This window comes from Sciurus carolinensis, chromosome 10, assembly GCF_902686445.1.
Source record: "Sciurus carolinensis chromosome 10, mSciCar1.2, whole genome shotgun sequence".
Taxonomy (NCBI): domain Eukaryota; kingdom Metazoa; phylum Chordata; class Mammalia; order Rodentia; family Sciuridae; genus Sciurus; species Sciurus carolinensis.
Window position 1 is genome coordinate 17,657,566 of NC_062222.1, and position 14,594 is coordinate 17,672,159.

Below are 14,594 nucleotides of genomic sequence, written 5' to 3' on the forward strand. Positions count from 1 at the left end.
AGAAACTGACAATATCCCAGCAGCTTGGGAGGCTGAGGCAGAAGGATCTCAAGTTCGAAACCCAGACTCAGCAACTTAGCGAGGCCCTAAGGAACTTGGTGAGACCCTGCCTCTTAAGAAAAAAAAAAGGACTAAGGATGTGGCTTGGTGGTTAAGTACCCTTGGGTTCCATTCCCAATACCAAAAAACAAACAACCAACCAAAAAACTGACGATACAAGTACTAGTAGAAATGCAAATTAAAACTACACTGAGAGAAGAATGGGGGAACTTTAGATTATGTAGAGAGAAATAAGAGGGAGGGGGTATGAAAAATGGTAGAACGAGACAGACATCATTACCCTATGTACATGAATGATTGCACGAATGGTGTGAATCTACATTGTGTACAACCATAGAAATGAAATGATGCATCCCATTTGTGTATAATGGATCAAAAGGCAGTCTGTAAAAGTTAAAAGCTAAATAATAATAATAATAATAATAATAAAACACTACACTGAGATTTCGTCTCACTCCAGCCAGAATGGCAACAATCAAGAATACAAGCAGGCTGGGTTGTGTTAACCGTCTTTCCCTGGAGGAGCAAAGGATTGAATCAATTGCCCTTGGTGTTCTTTGTTCATTAAAGTCTGCATTGGAACCATGGGAATAAAGGTTCAGTGTCCTTGCTGTTTATCTGACATCGCCATTAGCAACCAATCTGCTGGAAGAGTTGTTTGTGAATTATTTTCTGACGTGTGCCCCACATGCGAGAACTTTCGCTGTCTTTGTGCAGTTGAAGAGGGGACAGGGGAATCAATTCAGAAGCCATTGCGTTATACGAGTTGTCTCCTCCACTGAGCTGTCAAAGATTTTATGGTTCAGGGTGGTGACTTCAGTGAAGGAAATGGATGAGGAGGGGAATCTATTTCTGGGGGATTTTTCGAAGATGAAAGTTTTGCTGTTAAACACAACAAAGAATTTCTCTCGTCAATGGCCAGCAGAGGGAAGGATACAGACGGTTCTGTATTCTTCAAAACAACAAAACCACCTCCTCATCTAGATGGGCATCAGCTTGTTTTGGGGCAAGTGATCTCTGACCAAGAGGTTGTAAGAGAGAGAGAAAACCAGAAAACAGATGCAGCTAGCAAACCGTTTGCTGAAGTACAGACACTCGGCTGTGGAGAGCGAATTCCCAAATCTAAAGTTAAGAAAGAGGGAAATTTATGTAAATTTGTGATCACACAAATGGTACGCCTTTACTCCATGTACAAACAGAGAAACAACATGTATCCCATTTGTTTACAATTAAAAAAGAAAAGAAAAGGCCTAAGTCAGCACCAGTCATCCAGTGAGTCAGGTAGCTCAAGTGACTCTCAGTCCTCTTCTGACTCTCCTGACTCGGAAAGCGCTTCTGAAGAGAAGTCAAAAAAAAAAGAAAGAAAAAAGAAGCATAGGAAAAATTCCTGAAAGCACAAGAAAGAAAAGAAGAAGAAAGTGAAAGAAAAGCAAAAAGTGTCCATCTAGTGAAAGCGAGGTGGAAAATCTCAAAGCACAACCCCAGTCTACTGTCTGTGCAGAAGAGATCCCTCCTAAACCAGAAAATAGATTGCTAATGAGAAAAAGTCCTCCTAAAGCTGAAAGGAAAGGAAAGGAAAGGAAAACAGGGAGAGAGAAAGAGAGAATGTAACCTGCCGAACTCCCAGCTGCTTCATACCAGAGACGTCTCTGAGTTACGAGGTCTGCCAGGAAAATTAAAGGAAGAGGACCAAGGCACCAGCGAACTCCTTCCGGATCCAGAGCAAGGGATGGTTTCAGACGTAGTGAGACTTCTCCACATCGGAGGCAAGAGAGCAGAGAGCTCAAGGATGAAGGTATCAAGCGGTGAAAGATGGATCAAAGGGGATAAGAGTGAGTGAAATGAAGTAAAAGAAAACCAAAGGAGTACCATTAGAGTCAAAGAGAGAAAAATAACTGATCACAGGCACGTCTGAGAGTCCAAACAGAAAAAATGAAAAGGAAAAGAAAGTTTAAGACCATAAATCTAACAGCAAAGAGAGAGACATCGGAGGGAATTCAGAAAAAGATGGTAAAAATAATAAAACGAAGTGAAGAAAAGGGGCAAACCTAAAAGTAGGAATAAGAGCAAAGAGAAATCTAAGAGTAAGGCAAGAGATCCAAAATGTAACAGACATGAAAAAAAAGAGGATGAGCCAAGGAGCAGAGCTAAAGGGATCATGAGAATATTAAAGAAAAAGAACAGCAGTCTGATTTGAAAGGAAAAGCTCAGGAAAGGAGTAGAAGTACAGAAAAGTCTCAACTTAGAATCAAAAAGTAATCAGCATTGCTGGTGGAGTTGCAAATTGGTGCAGCCACTCTGGAAAGCAGTGTGGTGAATCCTCAGAAAAGGTGGAATGGACCCACCTTTTGACCCAGTTATCCCACTCCTAGGTTTATACAAAGGACTTAAAATCAGCATACTACAGTGACGTAACCACATCAATGTTTATAGCAGTTCAATTCACGGTAACTAGATGCCCTTCAACAGACGAATGGATAAAGAAACTGTGGTATATATACACAATGGAATATTATTGAGCCATAAAAAAGAATAATATTATGGCATTTGCAAATAAATGGATGGAATTGGAGAATATCATGCTAAGTGAAATAAACCAATTCCATAAAACCAAAGGCCGAATGTTTTCCCTGATAAGAGGAGAATGATATATAATGGGGGTGGAGGAGTGGGGAGTGAGAGAAGAATGGAGGAACTATGGATTATGTAGATGGAAATGAGAGGGACAGGAAGTATGAAAAGTGGTGGAATGAGATAGACATCGTCACCCTATGTACATGTATGATTACACGAATGGTATGAATCTACATTGTGTACAGTCATGGAAACGAAATGAATCAAAATGCAGTCTGTAAAAAATTTAAAAATAAATACATTTTTAAAAAGTAATGGGCATGATCATAGTAAAAGTAAAGAAAAAGATAGATGTGCACAGCCCAGGAGTAGAGAATGTGATATAATTAAAATGAAACATAGTTACAATAGCAGGACAAGGGAAGGAGGCAGAGGTAGGGACAGGAGCAGAAGAGTGCGATCTCAAAGCCATGACAGAGATTGCAGCAGAAGCAAAGAGTAGCACAGATACAGAGAGCGAGAGTACAGGAGAAGAGGAAGGTCCCGAAGCTGAAGCCGAGACAGGAGCAATACTAGGAGGATCAGAAGTAAAGATAGGAGGAGGAGAAGAAGGGATTCATGGAGCTCAGAGAGAGAAGAAAGTCAAAACAGAAACAAAGACAAATACAGAAACCAAGAAAGTAAGAGCTCCCACAGAAAAGAAAATTCTGAGGGTGAGAAAAGAATGTACTCTAAAAATCGTGATCATAATAGCTCAAATGATAACAGGGGAAAAAGTCTGATAGAGATCAAAGTCCATTCCCAAAAGTAAAACAAAGCTGTCAGGACAATGAATTACAGTCCTCCACACTGAAAAATAAGGAGGAAAAGAAGACCAGATCCTCAGTGGAAAAAGAAACCAAAAATCAAAGGGTCAAGAAAATGACCATGTGCATGATAAAAATAAAAAACGTGATCATGAATCAAACCCTGGAACAGATGAAGACCAAAGTGGATGAGTGAGTTGAGTGAATTGTGTGAACATTATTTCCTTTCTGTCTCGAAATTTTTTAGAGACTTGCTGATGGATCTCCTTTATGTTGTTTTCATTGTTTTTAAGTTGTTTTATGTTTGTCCTTTTTTTTAAATGTGGACTTCATTGAGTTGATCTTTTGATAATCTACAACCTGGATAATTTGTACTGCTAAAGTTTTAATAAACTTAAAATGAGAGAAACAAAAAAACAAAACAAAACAAAAAGGATACAAGAAGCAGTAAGTTTTGGCGAGGATGTGGGGAAAAGGCTCACTCCTACTTTGCTGGTGGGGCTGCAAATTACTGCAACCACTCTGGAAAGCAGTATGGAGATTCCTCAGTAAACTTGGAATGAAATCACCATTTGACCCAGTTATCCCACTCCTTGGTATATACCCAAAGGACTTAAAATCAGCATACTACAGTGACAGAGCCACATCAATTTTTATAGCAGCTTAATTCACAATAGCAAAACTATGGAACCAACTTAAGTGCCCTTCAACAAATGAATGGATAATAAAATGTGATATATAGACACAATGGAATATTACTCAGCCATAAAGAAGAATGAAATTATGGCATTTGATGGTAACTGGATGGAACTGGAGACTATCATGCTAAAAGAAATAAGCCAGTTGCAAAAAACCAAAGGCTGAATGTTTTCTCTGATATGCAGATGCTAACTTTATAATAAGGTGGGGAGGGTTAGGGAAAAATAGAAGTACTTTGGATTAGAAAAAGGGGAATGAAGGGAAGGGAGGGGGAATAGGAGTAGGAAAGATAGTAGAATGAATTGGATTTTACTGTCCTATGTCACATAAAATTATACAACCAATGTAATTCTACATCATGGACAGCCAGAAGAATGAGCAGTTTTACTCCATGTATGTATAACATGTCAGAATACATTCTAGTATCTTGTATAACTTATTAGAACAAGTTAAATATTTTTTTTAAATTTAAAAGTACTAGGAAAAATATAAAAGATTATTTTTACCAACCTGGAATAGGGAAAGCATATTAGAATCAGACATAATTGGTAAAAGAAGCGAGACACTATCCATCTGTTTTGTTAGGTCCCGATCTAAAGCTTCTGAGAGTTCCCACAAATAAAGTGAAGATCGGCATCAGGCAGCGAGGAGAGTGGCGTCTCTCCACATCCGACCGGGGCCCACCGTCTCTCCTCTGTGAGTTCTTCCTCACCTGCGTTTTGGTCAATTGCAGGCTGCGACCTCTGCTTTCTCTCCCCCCTGTTCAGCCTGTTCCTGAGACTCCAGGAAATGTCACCTCCTCCAGTTCATCCTCCCTGCACAGCCCCTGGGTGGGAGGTGACTTTTCAGTGATTCTGGGCTCCCTGCACAGTGCCCGCCATGCCTCGTCCCCATTTTTTGATAATTGGTTATTTAAGCCCGTGTCCCCTCCAGTGGTCTATGAGACCTTCACCACCCGGACTCTGCCCTGCGCCCGCCTTTCCCTTAGGCCAACTGTTTGCTCCAGGTGTGCCCTTAGTACCTGGCAGTGACCAGGTAGTTCAGGACAGTTGGCTTCCCTCCTCTTAAGTGGATTGACAGGCTTCATTTCATTGGTTGTTTGGAATCAGTGGCTTGGATACTTTGTCACCTGTGGCTTTGGCTATAATCATCTAAATGATCTTTCGATTTCAGCCGGTCTTTTAAGTGCCAATCAAAACTTTGCTCAATATAAATCAGTTGTTCACAATTTCGAGGGTGCTGACCTGGAAACAGGCAGAGTTGCTAATATAGAGATATAAAATAAGGGTAGAGCTTCCATATGAATGTGGTCACTATAAAAAAGGAGCAGAAAAAATAATAAAAAGAAGCTAAAAGAGGGCGGGAGAAGATATCCGCAATGTTCTGTATCTCTTCTGGGCCTGAAAATACTGCTTGGTTCCCACTGTGCTCCTGGGATGGACATTTACAGGGGTCCTCAGTCAGCCTGCCCTGTCCCCAGAATGGGTCCAGGCCCCACTGGAGGTTGGTGGTCCTGGAAGCTGGATTCTAAAACTTCACATGAAGTCACCAGGTGGGAAGACTTGGAGCCATTTGCTGTTTTCATTTTCCTCTGGAGCGTGAAAATGGACCTACCCCAGCCCTCTTTTTAGATGCTGTCATTATAAATTCATGTGGAACAGAATTTTTGTTAACTCTGTTTACTTCCTTTTCTACCCTTTTGCACATGTTTTAGGAACCCAATCTACATTTTGTTTATATAGCGAATATTTTTCAACACTCAATAGGCTTCAAAAACTATTCTGGATCCTACTGATAAAGCAATGCATTGGCCCTCGCAAAATTATATTAGGAGTAGGGCAGAGGGGAATAAAGTTAGTAAACAAGTAAGTAAATTGATAATATTTCAGGCAATAATCAATGCTATGTAGAAAAATAAAGCAGAATAAGGGAATGGATAGTGACTGGGGGTTGTTATTTTGATGCATTACTCAGAACAGGCATCATTAATAATCACTTGAGCAGGAACCAGAATGAAGTAATGGAACAAACCATCCTTGTAACTGGAAAAGGAAGTCCATGCAGAGGGATCTGCAAGTGCAAAGGCCCTGTGGCAGGAATGCACTTACATGTTCAAGCAACAGCAAGGAGACCTGAGGGACAAGGAGGTGTGTTAGAGAGCAAGTAATGAGCTAGAGCAGTCGTCAGCGCTGGATCATTAGGGCCATGGTGAAGACTTTGGCTTTAATCATTAGTGTGATAGGAAGCTACTAGACATTCCAGCAGCAAAGTGTGGGATCAAGTTTGCATTTTAAAAGGAATAACTGTAGAGGGACCATGTGGCACAAAGACCAGTAAGGAGGTATTTGCAAAGTCTAAGTGAGGTGAGGTGGGGGTTTGGAGTAGGGTGGTGGTCGTGGAGGTGGTGAGAAGAGGTCAGAACTGATAGGACCTGTAGGAGAAAGAGGGGAACCAAGAATGATTCCACAGTCATTTGGCTACAGCCAAGGGAAGAAGGGAAGAAGCACGGAGCAGGCTTCCAGAAGTGAAGAATTCCGCTTCCGGCATGTTGAGTTTAATATGTCAACTGGCATCCAAGCGGCCGTTCCAATCAGGTGACTGCGTGTGTGGCTCTGCTTCAGGGACATCAGCAGTACCCAGATGGTTTTGAAGCAGAGAATAGAATGAGAGCACCCAGCGGGTTGCAGATGGAGAGAAGAGGACCAAGGGCCCACCCTGGCTGCCTCACCCCTGGAGGTCGGGAGCAGCAAAGGAACCTGAGCAGGAGCAGCCAGCAGCAGGAGGTGGCGTGTCTCTGTTCCAAGTGCAAGGACTTGTCAAGGAGTCCCTTGCAAACTGCCCTTCCTACTGCTTGGAGTAGGCATCTGCAATTCAGGAGGTGAACCCAAGTGAGCAACTGATCCGGAGAGATGGGCTCCGAGAAGGACACAGTGACACAGGCACCTGTACTGCCCAGCGTGCAGCTGCCTTTGCTCCTCTGCGCCTCGCAGCTAGCCTGTCTGTGAGCGTCCCTTCTCCTCTGGGTGATCATTGATTGCCCAAGGCGAGCTCAGGAGTGTGCAGTGGAGGTTTGAAACTAGCAAGCACCACATTCCTTCCGAGGACAGGCAAATCTCTAGGATTCTGGGGCTGAGGTTCCAGAAATGGCATGTCAGTGACATGGGAGCTGGAATATCACAGGGCGATGAACTCGAGCAGGCAGAAAGGTTTGGATTTGAATCTTGGCTTTACAATTTGCTCACTACATGAAAGTTCCTAACTTGCTTTTTTTTAAATAAATAATAATAATAATAGACACTTGGCTTACCGCTTGTTATAAGACTCAGAAATCACAGATTGCATGTGAAGTTCTTGATATGTGGTGTGTACACACTAGACAGAAGCTCTTATTATCGTTCAGGTAAAAGATAAGGACTGTATCAAATACAAATCAGTTTGCTAGAACTTGAATGGAAACAAGGGCAAAGAGTAGAGGAAGACAAGGCAGAGATGAATGGCTGGTGACCAGTGATGGCTTTGACGGTGCACTTCCAGGACAAGCTGAAGTCCAGGAGGACTCAAGTGCCAAGAAGATTTAGGGGATCATAGGCTCCTCACTCCTGCCCTCCAGGAAACCTGCAGAAAGTCTGGGTTTTCTCTGGCTTCCTGGTTGTGATCCGGCTGCCTCCTGGAACACCTGACCTTGCTGGGCCTAGGTCCAGCCGCCCAGCTGCCTGACCTTGAGGGCTGGCTCTTCAATCCTGTCTCATCAAGACGGAGGGCTCTCCAGCCTTTTCTGAATCTCTTCAGGGAGGGTAAGAAATGGGAGGCCATCATACACAGGTTCCAAATGATGTGGCAACTGTGGCTAAGTTTAAAAAAAATCCTTTGGGATTTCTACTTGAACTTGCTAAATAAGCACTATCAGCATTGACCTTGAAGAAAGGTCAAAAATCTTGGTTTCACACAGATGGGTCTGCAGCAATAATTGAGAAAACCTCTCTTTTCTCAACGCTTTTCATGGTAGCCTTTGTTGTAAGTCAAATATCAGCTGCCTGTCTCACTTGTGACGCTTGCGTGCTGCCTGAATCACTACGGCTTTACTTCCGTAACACCACTAAGATTGCTTTGCCTCTTCTAGATCCTTTGCATTTCCCATTAATTTTAGATCCAGGTTTCATTTCCACTAAGATAAGACAAAACAAAATTAACATTTACTACAAGTTTGGTTGGAAATGGTCTTCTTTATAATATTTAATCATCCAATCCATGAATATGATATTTGCTTTCATTAATTTTTCTCTCTTTACATTTCTTCAATAATATTTTATAATTATCAGCATAGAGGTCTTAATACATATTCTGTTGGATTTCTTTTGATATATATCGTGAATTCTTTTGCTACTGCAAATGACTTCTAAAATTCTAAATTCCTATTTTCTTCTAAAACTACTTTTTTAAATTAGTTACTTGAGTATAGAACTAAAATTAATTTTTAATATTGATTTTATCCAGCAAAAATATACATTTATTTATTAATTTTAATAGCTTTGGATTTTTTTATGCATCATCATATCATCTGCAAATGACAGAGTTTTTTCATCCCTAAAATTTTATTTGTTTTTCTTGTCTTATTACTTCAACTAGTACCTTCAGTATATTGAAGAGAGGTCATGATAGAGGTCATCATTGTTTTTGGTCTGATCTTAGGAAAAAAGTATTTAGTATTTCACCAGGTGTTGGAGGCAATGTTCTGTATAAGCCAGTTAGATCAAGCATTTCAAATACAATTTTCCAGTTTTCTATATGCTTACAGCTATGTTTTCTGCTTGCTCTATCACTAATTGAATCTAAAAGTATCTTCCTTTAATTACAGGGCTTCTAATTTTTCCTTCTGACAATTTTGGATTTATAGATAAGATTTTTTTATAAGTATAAATTTTTATTAATTACAAATCCTGATACATTGTCCCTCTTACAATAGTGAAATATACTTCTTTATCCATAGCAAAGCTTTCTGCTTAATGACGGAAAATACATTGTTATGGACACACCAACTTTTTTCTGTGATCCTGTGAATGGTGTTACTTGATTCCATTATTTTACTTTCAACTTCTCTTGTCCCATCTATTTAAGATATATGTGTTAGAAGCCGCATATCGTGAGACTTGCTTTTTATATAGTCTGAAAAATCTTTGTCTTTTGAGTGTCTAATCTGTTTACAGTAATGTAATTAGCGACATATTTAGATTGCATCTCATCATTTTATGATCGAATTGTTTGTTCCTTCTATTCTTTGATGCTTTTTGTGTTTCTATTTTTTGGTGCTGCTTGCTTCTTGGGTTCTTTTGGATCCATCAAGTTTTTATTAATGTTGTTACTATTCATTTTTCCCCTTCTGTGAGCTGGTTACATATTGTTTTATGATAGTTTATGATTCTTTTAGTAGTTTTGTATTTTATTCTTTGATAGGGATTACAACATGCATCACTGAGTGTTTGAAGTTAAATGATGCTGCTACTTCTGCTGTTTCCCAGAACACGCAAGTTCCTTAGAACACTAGCTCCATCGACCCCTTTCCTATCTTCTGGGCTGTTGCTGCTACGCATTTCAGTTCTGTAAACCCACAGACATGACCATAATTGCTCTGTCTGGTCAACGTCTATTTAGAGTTGCTCACTTATTTAACCTTACCATACCTTCCTGCATTTTTATGTTTCCATTTAGGATCATTTTCCTTTGACTTAAAAAAACTCCTGCTAGTATTTTTTTTTTTTTTTTTACTGTTTGTGTGTTGGTCATTAAATATCTTAATTTTTTTTTTATTAGTCAAGACATCATCGCTTTGTTATTCTGTCTACATTTTGCAGGACAGTTTCCCTGAATATAGAATTTTACTTTGTCAGTTACTGTCTTTCAGTCCTTTAAAGAGTTCATCCTGCTCTCTGTTGGCTTCCTTCATTTCTATAGGATTTCAGTCTTTTTGTGGTTCCTTTTAAAAATAATCCCCACAAATGCTTTTAAGGGTTTGTTTATGTCACATGTTTTTAACAATTTTAAAATGTCAAGACTTGGTTTTCCTTTTATTTGTCCTGCTGGGATATCTTGAGCTTCGGCAGTCTGTAGCCTGATGTCTTTTGTCAATTTGTGACATTCTCAGCCGTTTGCTCTTCAAATATTGCTTCTGCTCATTCTCTCTCCTTCTCTTCTGGGATTGCGACAATGTATTTCATACCTCTCCCCTAAGCCCCATCTTTATTTTATACTGTTTTCTGTGTTCTCTGTATTGTAAACCTTTTCCCCTAAGTCCACATTTATTTGATACTGTTTTTGGCATCTTTTATTCTATTTTCTTCCTTCTGTGCTTCTGTCTGGACATTTCTATTGACTTTTTTCTTTTTCCCTTACCATCATTTTTTTTAAGCTGCATCTAACCTTCTGTACAACTTATTATTGAGTTTTTAACTTGAATTATTCTTTTTATCTGTTATGAAATTTTAATTCACATCTTACTCTTTCCTCTCATAAAATTCATCTTAAACAAATTCAACACAATCTTTTAAAAGTCTGTGTCACAAACTTCAATATCCCATCATCTTCGGGTTTGATTCTAGTGTTTTCCTCTTCCAGTCTTGTCCCGTGCTGTGCTTAATAACTTTAAATTTAATGCCAGGTGTTATATATTAAAAAATGACGAAGGTGATAGTATCTTCCAGAGAGGATCTGCCTTCTTTTTGACACCCCGTGAAAGTGGACACAGATCTCTCATGACAGAAGCTGAACTTGTTCCTGGGTGTCGGTCTGGATAAAGACTGGTCCACGTGGGGTCACACTGTTGGGATACAGATTTGCAGGAGCACCAGCGAGCAGCCTGCGGTGTTGACATCCCCTCCTTGACTGGCCCTGAGACCTCATTCTTACCTCCCTGGTTTGTAAGAAGCTGAGGTCACCCAATGGCTGTGTGCTACTTCGGGATCAGCCAACGCCCAGCAGGGAGAGGGGCACCCCACTTCGGGTTCATACCCCTTCATGATGGATGTCCTCTGTGCCTTGTCATTCTCAAACTCCGATTGTTGTCTGTTTAACCTCAAGAGACTCCCAAATCTCTGATCAGCATCTTCACCTCTTTGTTTGGTTTCTTAACCTCTTTCCCCTGTATTGACAAATAATTGGAGAATTCCTTAAAGGAGAAAGCTGAGCAGAATGTTATGGCTGAGCAAAATGCACAAGTCCTCTGTCCAGACCTGGATCCCTGAAGTCCTTGCTTCCTGAATGACATTCTTATGCAAGGGGTTTTTGTTCATCGATTTGGTATCTTATTCACCTTTTCCAGTTTTTGCGAGAGTGTTCATCTGCTACGAGACAGCCTGTCTCACATAGAAGCTGAAGTACTTGAAAACATACTTGCTTTTTTTTTTCGGTAGTGGGAATTGAACTCTGGGGTGCTTAACCATTGAGCCACATCCCCAGGCCTTTTAATTATTATTTTTTTAAATTTTGAGATGGGGCCTCACTAGGTTGCTGAGCCTGGCCTTGATCTTGCAATCCTCCTGCCACAGTCTCCCGAGTTGCTGGGATTACTGGCATGCACCACCACACCTGGCATTGATAACATACTTTTTAAGAAGAGTAAAGAGAGGTGAGAAGTTGCTTGATCCCCAAATTATAGGGTTATTTTTATGTATGATAAATTATTAGCACACTACCCTAAGATAAACAGATCTGTACTTTAAATGTGATTTAAAAAATTCATTTGTACTGGAAGTCCCTAAGAATATCAAAGGATATAAAACAGGTAGAGCATTTTCTTTCACACATCTCCTAAATTTTTGTTGTTGTTGTTTGTTTGGCTCTATGAGACACCCTGGGTCAGTCACTGTGGAAGTAACCAGATTGTACGGCACTCCGCAGCCATAACCTTACACCGCAGTGCCTTTTGTGCAAACTAAGTAGTGTTTGCTACCAGTTAAAAACAAAGGGGACAGTTGTCACTGTAACTAGTGAGAAGCAGCAGAGAAGTTCATGTTTCCACGATCCGATGGATTCTGATGTTTCCTGGGGACATGGTGGCCTGTGGCTATACAGATGATCAGCACCTCCCCCCCCCCATCTGTCTAGCATGTGCTAGGGAAAACTACTCAGGACACACACCTCCTGAGAGGAAAGGCTATATCTTATGTCAAGGCTGGGTAGAAATTTTGACCATCAAGCAGGGATGTAACAAAAGATTGCCAGATTCACTTTTATTCTATAAAATCCAAGTAAAGCTTAAATATTCAGGGTCTCAAGTCCCCTCTTGGTAAAATTAGGGATTTGGGACCAATAATTTTTGAGGTCTTTTGAAACATAAAAATGATATTCCGTAAGTGGGGGATTTCCCTACTGTGGATAGAACCTCATTGTCCCAGTTACCCCCTGACAGTCGCTCAAAGCTTAGCCTCCTGATTATTTGGATCTGCCACCCCAGTCATTTGGGCCCAAGCAGGGCAGCCTGGTGTGTGGGGAATCCTCTGTCATCTGACGGCGCCTCCCAAGTGCCTGAGGTCACTCAGATGGGCAAACTGGGTCCTGAGCAGCAGTATGGGGTTCGGGAGAAAGGCCCCATGAGGACAGAGAGGTAGCCTCTAGAAGAAGCGGGGGTTGGGGATGAGACGTGACCCCAAACTATGCACTCAGCCGGGGTTAGCAGAAGGGAGGTGTTCTGGTTTCCAGAAAATAAATCCCCGCGTGTTCCACAGAGGACGCTAGCCCTTATCCGTTCTGCTCTCCTTAGACCATTCCAGACATGAAGGCTCCAGTCTAAAGGGCACAGGCGCAGAAGTATTAGCATGGTTGTTGTGAGCAGGGTGGCAGACCCTGGTCCATGCGGCTGCACTGGGGGGCCTGGATAACTGATCATGGCACCTTTAGTGGGTGACTCCAGAGAAGGCCCCAGGGTCTTCACCACAAAACACACAAGCCAGGACTTGGCATAGACAATGAGACCCCTCGTAGGCACAGGCGGGTTTGGGGCAAGTGTTTCTAGGTGAGTACTGATGCCGCCGAGGGTGCCAACCCCAGTTAGAATCATCGCTGAGACACCCAGAGGCCTACAGTGTAGCCCAGTTCCTATCACAGAGCCAGACAGCCCCTCTGCCCCTCGCTCGCCCCTGCCTACGTAGAGTGTCACGGTCAGTTGTCACCTTATAACTTGATTTCATACTAGTGGGTAGCCGCCTCCATCTCTGCCTGCCTCACCGAGTAGCCCGTGGGGGCGGATGTGGAACTGGTTTCCACACCAGAGGGCCATGTGTCAGGCGACTGGCAGGCACCTCCTGCCTGGGGTGCCCAGGTCTAGATTCGTGACTGCTCTCAGGGGTGGGGAGGAAGGTCTGGGAGCAGCTCGGGGCTGTCCAGGCAGGGAGCGTGGGCTTCTGGGTACAGGAAAGTGCGGGATGGAGAGAGAAGCCCAGCTCCTTCTTCAGGCGTGGCTCTGTGGTGGTACCTCTTCCTTTCCTCTCCTGGATCAGAGGGCTCACTAAAATCTCGGGCTTGCTTTGTGATTCACAAGAGTTTCAGTGGCCGCTGCCATTAGTGGGGGAGGAGGGAAAGAAGAGAGGGACAGGAGTCAATTTAGGCAGGGCAGAGATCGTGTGGGAGGGTGTTTCCTCTCCTCAGGGGCTCCAGAGACCTGCAGGCTGCCTTGCAGACGACCCCACCACACTTCCACTGGCTGCTGTTCTTCGAGCTCTTGGGCTAGAGACTTGAGGTGGCCCACAGTAGCCCCTTCCTGTTCTCAGCCCTCTTACTGCAGATGGGGAGGGAGACCCAGGGATCACCGGGGAGGGTAAGCCAGCGCCTGTTACCTGCTGACACTGGCTCAGCTCAGTGTCCCTCACTCCTCTCAATGCCTTGGATGTCACAGTCAAAGGTGACCTTAGAGACCCCCTCAGAAGGAGTGAGCCTCCTTTACTCCTGATGGTTTTGTAAAAAACATTTGTGTTGCAGATGGACACAATACCTTTGTTTTATTCATTTATTTCTATGTGGTGCTGAGACGGAACCCAGTGCCTCACACATGCTAGGCAAGCGCTCCACCACTGAGCACAGCCCAGCCCTACTCTTGGTGTTTTTGAAATCCATTTTCCTCAGTGAGCTCACTGGGTCTTTCTCTCACATATTTTCCCCTCCTTTCCACCCCCCCCCTCTCAAAATTTGGGAAAGAAAATGACCCCACTTTCCTTGCTGGTGGTGTTGCCTGTGAGCTTTCAGTAGAAGGCCCACACTGCATCTGTCCCTCTAGCGGGGTCCAGGCTATATTAATTTTAAAGTCACACACTCGAACACTTCAATGGTTGTTTCATTCTATTTAGATCCTTTGGACATTTAAGTGTCTTCATTCAGTCCTTGAATATTTTTTAAAAATATTTTTTAAGTTGTTGGTGGGACTTTATTCATTTATTTATGTGTGGTGCTGAGGATCTAACCCGGTGGCTC

General features: G+C 42.3%; 1 pseudogene; it reads left to right on the plus strand.

The window, feature by feature from the left end:
* The first annotated feature begins 644 nt into the window (after positions 1-644).
* LOC124995088 (peptidyl-prolyl cis-trans isomerase G-like) lies at positions 645-3,632 on the plus strand (annotated as a pseudogene).
* The last annotated feature ends 10,962 nt before the right edge of the window (positions 3,633-14,594 follow it).